This window comes from Galeopterus variegatus, unplaced genomic scaffold (genome assembly GCF_000696425.1).
Source record: "Galeopterus variegatus unplaced genomic scaffold, G_variegatus-3.0.2 Scaffold533, whole genome shotgun sequence".
In the NCBI taxonomy this organism is placed as follows: Eukaryota; Metazoa; Chordata; class Mammalia; order Dermoptera; family Cynocephalidae; genus Galeopterus; species Galeopterus variegatus.
In genome coordinates, this window is record NW_007726644.1 from 176,713 (window position 1) to 184,075 (window position 7,363).

Consider the following 7,363-nt stretch of genomic DNA (forward strand, 5'->3'; position numbering starts at 1 on the left):
TACCCAGTGATTTACCCTCGCCAGTCCTCGGTTACTCATTCCCTGTAAGTGAGCACAAGCAACCACCTGAACCACTTTATCCCACTCTAAAAAGTATCAGGTGACTCTGACAATCTGCTTTCACAACTCTTTAAGTGTTGCCCCTCTGCCTGTTCCTTAAATGTTGCCCCTACTTCCCTACACAGAAGCCATGTTTTGTTTTCTTTTGTTTGATTTTTCCCCTTTCTCCATGACTTCAACCTCTTCTATTCCTCTCTGCCATCCCACCTCCTTTCTTTCACATCAGAACCAATCTTACGTTGGAGGTGGAAGACGTCCCTGGCCCTGCTGTATACTCCCATTACTACCTAGACTCTCTGTGACCTGAAGTTGTTCTGTTCTGTTCTTTTGTGAATGAGTACCAGTACCCAGTGATTTACCCTCGCCAGTCCTCGGTTACTCATTCCCTGTGAGCACAAGCAACCACCTGAACCACTTTATCCCATCCATCAATAACGTCCTCGCCCCTTCCTCAGGCACCTGGCACCGTCAGGCCTCCCAGCCCTGTGCTATAACACCATTAGCTTCCTTCTGAAGCCCCATGATCTGGAATTTCACACATAACAATCTCTGCTTTTTTAAAACCTGCTTTACATGTATATGAAAACCACGTTTCAAAATTTCAGCAATTTTTGTTAAAGAATATTGGGGATGTCTTTGCAAGACAAGCATCTTATAAAATCAAATGCTTGTTGTGAATGAACAAAACTCATCCAAACCACTACATCATCAAAGCTAGTCGCCTTTTCCATCTTTCCAACACATAGTCCAAGGCTACACCGATTATTCAAAGCACTGTTAATAAACTCCAGTTCATACAAAAAGTATTCTGTGTTTTATTTGACATCAGGAAAGTCCAGTGTATCATCAGTCATTTTGTCAGTAAATGGTTATAGGTTTCCAAGAGTGAACAATGACAGAGCCTCTTGATTTCGTTAAAAGAAAACATGGCGTGTTTGGGGATTTTTGCTCCTCGCTGAAATGTTCATTTTTGCACTAGTTGTCAATTAAGTGTCTCCACTCCACACCTTGGGCTCTGCGATGCTGGAGTGGGGACCCTGCAAGTGCACCGGAGAGCGAGAGTGAGAGCAGCTTTGCCAATAGGGCAGCGAGACAGAGCCTGCATGGGGAAGAGGAGGACGCAAGATCCTTCCTGTTTGCTGCCCTGGGCTCCTGTCTGACCTCCTGCCTCTGTGACCACCACACCAGTAATGCTGCTTCCCCTGGACAGCAGGGATTCTTCCCTCTTGTGGCAGCTGACCCCAGTGTGGAGTGTTTCCAGCACCTCCAGACCATCTATGTATCACACCCCTGCCCCGTGACACCAGCTCCAGTCCCAGATGCCCCCTTTCAGGGACCTCGGTCCTGGTTCCAAGAGCCCCACCTCCAAGCTCAGACACAGGGACACCAGCCAGGTGCACCCCCTCCATGGGGGTCTGTCTTTCAGGCCTGCAGGGCCCCTCCTCCAAGAGTCTTAACTTTAATGATTCCTACCTCTTCCCTGTGTTCCTGGGGGTGGAAGCTGCTCTGAGCGGCTGCCACCTACACAGTGCCTTAGTTTTCTCTTTTCACCTTCTCAGTTTTCAACTTTATTCGTTGTTAACAATTCTTCATGTTAAGTGCTTTCTGTTCAAACAATGGGGGTGGTTTCTGTCTCCTGATTGGACCCTTTAAACTTGTCTTAAGAACGATTATTACCCATCAGAGGAGCCATTGCTTCAGAAGTGCGTGTTGGGCTTCACGAATAAGATTTTCTTCCATAACTGTCCTCAATCAACAGCTTAACAAAGTACACTGCCAAATAAGGTGGAATTGCCCACTAAAATCCAGAGCAGAATTTTCCTAACTACTAAATTAAATTCACCTGCAGAGTCATCGAATTTACCCCATGTAGTGGGTGCTGTGGTGCCCCATCTAGGTGACCGCTTCAGGACCTTCTTTCCCCTGGTGGCAGGAAGCATTGCCTGCTCAATCTGAGCCCCTGCAGGGGTCGCCATTGGCTGAGAAGGAACTGAGGGGCTCCAGGTTACAGCCCACTCTTGAGGGCAGCCAGGATCCAATGACTGGCCCTTTCAGGGGTGCAAGGTTCTGGTGCCTTTAGTTTGTCTGAGAACATCTCAGAAGTGCCAACCTGTTTCCAAGCTCCCCATGATATCAGCTGAGCTCTCTGTGACAGCTGCATCCCGGTTCAGTGTTTGTCTCTGTCCAGTCTTGCTTCACTCACCCTGAACAGTTGTTGCTCACACTGTTCCCAAATCTCTGTCTCATAGCTGGCTTCCTGAATAACACTACCTGTGACATCCAAACTGTGCTCGAATAGCATTCCCAAGATGTGGCCCTTTTTTGTGTCAAACAACCCTAAGAAGACCATGTGGAGGATGTTGTCATACCTGCTAAACAAATGCTAACACTGAACCTAAACAGTGCTACTCGGACAGTAGTTCCCTCTCCAGGAGAAGGAGGAGCAGAGAAATCATCGAAACTAAGAAAGAAAGCAGGAAGGGAAACTAAGATCATAGAACCTCACCCCTATCAATCATTGCAAAGACTTATAAAAGCAACATGGAGCTTAGTAGCAAACAATCTGAAAGCCGAGCAGAAAAAAATATAAATGTTTGACATTAGAAGGTACCAGACAAGCCACTCAGAGTATATCCACAGGCTTCACCCTGCCATGAATCAGGTCCCCAGACTGGGAGAAATGCTACACAGGGACATGGAATGGTGGAAGGTGAGGCTGGGGAGGGCTCTGGGAGAGAGATGCTACCAGCGTCACTCCAGATCTATATGTATAAAATGCCAGGAAAGAAACAAAACAAAGTACAGTGCTACGGACTGAGTGTGTGTGTCTCCCCAAAACTCATTTATAGGAGACCTAACTGTCAAAGTGGCTGTATTTGGAGGTATGAATTTTATAGGGGTAATTAAGCCTAAGTAAGGTCATAAGTGTGAGTCCCGGTCCAATAGGATTAGTGTCGTGTATGAAGGGACAGGAGAGAGCTTACTCTCTCTCCATCACATGAAGACACAGGAGAAGTTAGCCAACTGGTGAAGAAGACAGCCCTCACCAGAAGCCAAATTGGCTGGCGCCTTAATCTTGGATTTCCAGCCTGGAGAATTATGAAAAATAAATGTCTGTTGTTTGTCACCCAGTCTGTGGTGTTTTGTTATGGTTGTCTGAGCAGACTACGACAATTGGTGAAGTGGTTACTACCATAACTCTGTCTACATAGTTAAACACAGAATTAAAGAATTATTTAATATTCAAGCCATCTGGATGTCACCCTAGAATTCCTGATGTTATGGTTGTCTGAGCAGACTACGACAATTGGTGAAGTGGTTACTACCATAACTCTGTCTATATAGTTAAACACAGAATTAAAGAATTATTTAATATTCAAGCCATCTGGATGTCACCCTAGAATTCCTGATTTCCACAGTCCTTAGTAAATTGATGGAACCTGACTCTGATTACTAGGCTCTCTCTAGAATCTGCGACCTTAACATGACTTATAAACTTTAGGCTGGCTAAACGTTTGCCAAGATTACAGACTCCAACCATAATAAGTTTATAATCAACTTTGGCAAAATGGGAAACAACTCATAAAACCATAACATGTACACAGGAATCTTAATGGCAGTTACAGGAAATATTATCCATTGTCTAATAATCACTAACATGTATTGGTTACTATGAATAAGACACTGTTCTCATCATGCTGTATGCATCATTATGTTTACCCTGACAATATCCTTTTGAAATAGGTACTACACTATCTCTGTAATAAAAATGAATAAGCAATCAAAGCACAGAGAAACTAGGGAACTTTCTCAAGTTTGAACAGTTAGTAAAGCGTTGAGCCTAGACTTGAATGCAGGAAGTCTGGCCGTGAGTCAGGGTGCTCAGTCATTACCCTGGGGTACGTCTGGATTCCCGTGTCCTCCGGGGAGCTCCTCTGGGCCGTTCAGCAAACTTGATATCTGTCATGTTGTGTTTTTGCACAGGAAAAGTACTGTGAACTTCGCCTTGCCTGCAGAAACTGTGGGAGAGCAGCCACAGAACGGCAGAGAACTTCTCTCAACATTTCCCCTGATTTACACAGAACAAACATCAAATAATGGCTTAATAGCCTCAAAAAGTGAAAACTGTCCATCCTAATAAACATTTGGCCTAGATTTGGAATGGTGGATTGACTTCACAAAATCAACTATTTGCTAAGTTTTCCTTTTCCTTTGTTTTATGAAAACGCTACATCAGTGTTAGGGCTAAAGTTGTACTGATGATACTACTGGATGATATTAATCCTAATCAATATGACTAAGAGAACAACATACATGCATTTCTCATAGAAATACTACACTCATTTGTTGTGTCATAGGCACAAATTTATTTTTCTCCATTGAGATACACTGTTCTTTCATTTGGAAGATAGTTTCTTTATAATTCATAATTATTTATAAGATATTCTATAAACAAAGAACATTTAGAATTATATTGTGTCATAGGCACAAATTTATTTTTCTCCATTGAGATACACTGTTCTTTCATTTGGAAGACAGTTTCTTTATAATTCATAATTATTTATAAGATATTCTATAAACAAAGAACATTTAGAATTATAATGTTTGAATTAGACATTCTGTTTGCAATAACTCAAAAAATATTTGCGCTGTTTCCTTCTGCTGTACTGTGCCAGATTTTCCACAACTTCCTGAAACTATCACCTGTGAAAACCCCCCCTCAAATACACACACACATACATGAGCATATGAGCAATCTTCAGAAAGTTCATGGAGAGATTTGCATTATCTTTCAATTACACTTTTCCATGAGGTTTTTGAAGTTTTTATATCTGAACACACCCCAAGAGCTGAGAGAGATTAATGCAGCTGCAGTCTGGCTTGCTACAAACATCCAGAAGAGGGTGTCAGGAATGCTAATACCTCAAATTCATTGAACTCTTGTTATGCACCAGGTACTGTTCTAAGTGCTTTATTTTCATTAGCTCACATGTTTCTGACCATGTGAGGATGGTACTTTCATCCAAATTTTTGATAAGTGTACCTGAATTTTTCATTGACAATTGGGGGTATCTTCCACAGCAACCAAACCACTATTAGAAAACTGGCTGCCTCCTTTTCCATAGAGAATTGATTTCATTACATCGTTATTGATATTTTTGAGAAGAACAAATAAGCCTATCATGATTCATTATGAGGTCAATGCCAGGTACGTGAAGACATTCAGCATAAGAATAAAAATGGAAATAATTCTTTGTTTGCATATATTTATTAAAAACCACAATCCTCTTGATTCTTAGAGTATTATACAATCCTGTTAACAATGAGATCATGAACAAGGAAAACCCAGGTGCCAAAATCCCCTAGAAAGCCCTAAATTTTTTTTTGAAATTTCAAATGCATTTTCCTTTAAAAATATGATCTCAGAAAAAAGCAAGTTTCCATTATAAAGTTTCCATGCAAGAAACATTTCTACTATAATATAACAACTAGTAAAGTGCCAACAGGGTTTCAAAGTATAAGAGAACAGAAAACCAAATGCAGTTTTATGTAAGAAAACAACTGCATTTGTTACATGTCTGCATAAAAATATGAGATCACACTTTCCTAGAGAATTCTGAAGCATTAATCACATTTTAAATTTTGATGATTACGTGCTACAGGCAGCTTCTAAACTCATTCATAGATCAATCACTGACTTTTTGATTTGAGCATTAACGTGTTTCTGATAATCAATTCTAATTCTGTTACACATTTTCCCCTGATACAATGGAATTGTACTCATCCTGAGGCTTATGGAAGATTTAAATCAGCTGAACAGAATTTAGTTAGTGACAATTTGAACTGATACGATTTTCCACCTTCCTGATTTCTCCTGCATCTAAAAGAATGTGTGGCACATTTGATCACTGCAAAGGACCCGAGAGATTCAAACCATCTCATGAGGAAGACAAGTTCAATGAGACTGAGTGGGTTGGATCTTCTACTAGAACAAGAACTCCGAATATGTCCAGATCAAAAGTAGTCTGAGAACCCACCTCTATGGGCATTGGCCTCTAGTCAGGGTCTTAACAAATTTGAGGAAGTCTGTGATTTGAGGAGTTTTGATTCTTCCTGTTTAAGGTGAGGTTCCTAGACCTGCTGCTTTGGCACCACCTGAGAGCTTATCAGCCGTGCAGAAACTCAGTCCCCACCCAGATCTGCTGAACCAAAATCTGCCTTTCAACAAGGTCCCTGGATGATTATGACATTAAAGGTGGAGAAACACTGGTTTAGGTGACATTGCTAGGCTTGAGATCTGGAAAGACCCTCTTTTTCTCTGGGACTTTCCTTATGACAAGTGGACTGACCATTCAGGACTCACACTGACCATGCCACTCTTGGGGACTCTGAATGCTTATCTCTTGTGAAGGGAGAATGTTAAAGCTGCCTGCTGCGAGGAGTCAGGAGACATGAAGGCAAATGAGGCAGAAGGCTGATGTGCCTCTGCAGATGCACCTCCTGGTAGGGCTGCAGAGGAATCTGGCTCTTTCTGACCCAAAGATCATATTAGTGAAGAAAAGAAGGAACATCGGTGAAGTGTTAACAACGGCTACCACTTAGCAAGTGTTATCGTGCTGTTTATTTACAATATCTCTAATCTTCCAACAAGGCTCCACAGTAGGTGCTGTTTTCCTTACTTTATAGATGGGGAAGGTGAGGCTCAGAGGGGTCAGGTCAGGAGCCACAAGTCATGCAGCTGGAAAGAGGCCAAGCTGAGCTACACACACACATCTCTGCCTGCTGCCCCCAAGCTCATGCTCTAGGCCATGGCGGGTTTGAATTTCGACACAAACTTTTGTTCATTGTTGACCCTCTCCCCAAAGCAGTGCAGCTTTCTTACATTTGCAAATGATTGTGTAATACCAGCATACCGAGATCCCTCTTAGTGTTAAACTTAGAAGGGGAAACCCATTCAAATCTGTTCTCGAAGGAAGACATGCTCAAAAAGAAAGTAAGAAAGCAGACTTCTGAAATGGCTTGTTGAATGAGTCAGGGTGCAGAGTGCAAGGAACCAGGTTTGCACAGCTGGGCAAGCCTTTTCCAAACATCCTGCAGAAAACTGCAATGCTCCTCTTACCTCTCTTAAATAAAAGCAATTCATATTTCCTCTCCCCTATGGAAGCTGACACTCACCTGTAGGAGTCAAATGGAATTAAGTCAATTGAACAGAACTGTTGTACCAGAATGGTGCTGGGAGCTGGGATAAGGCTAAGTCCTATTTCTGAAGGAGTCCCAAACATTTGCTCCTCAGAGAAAGAAT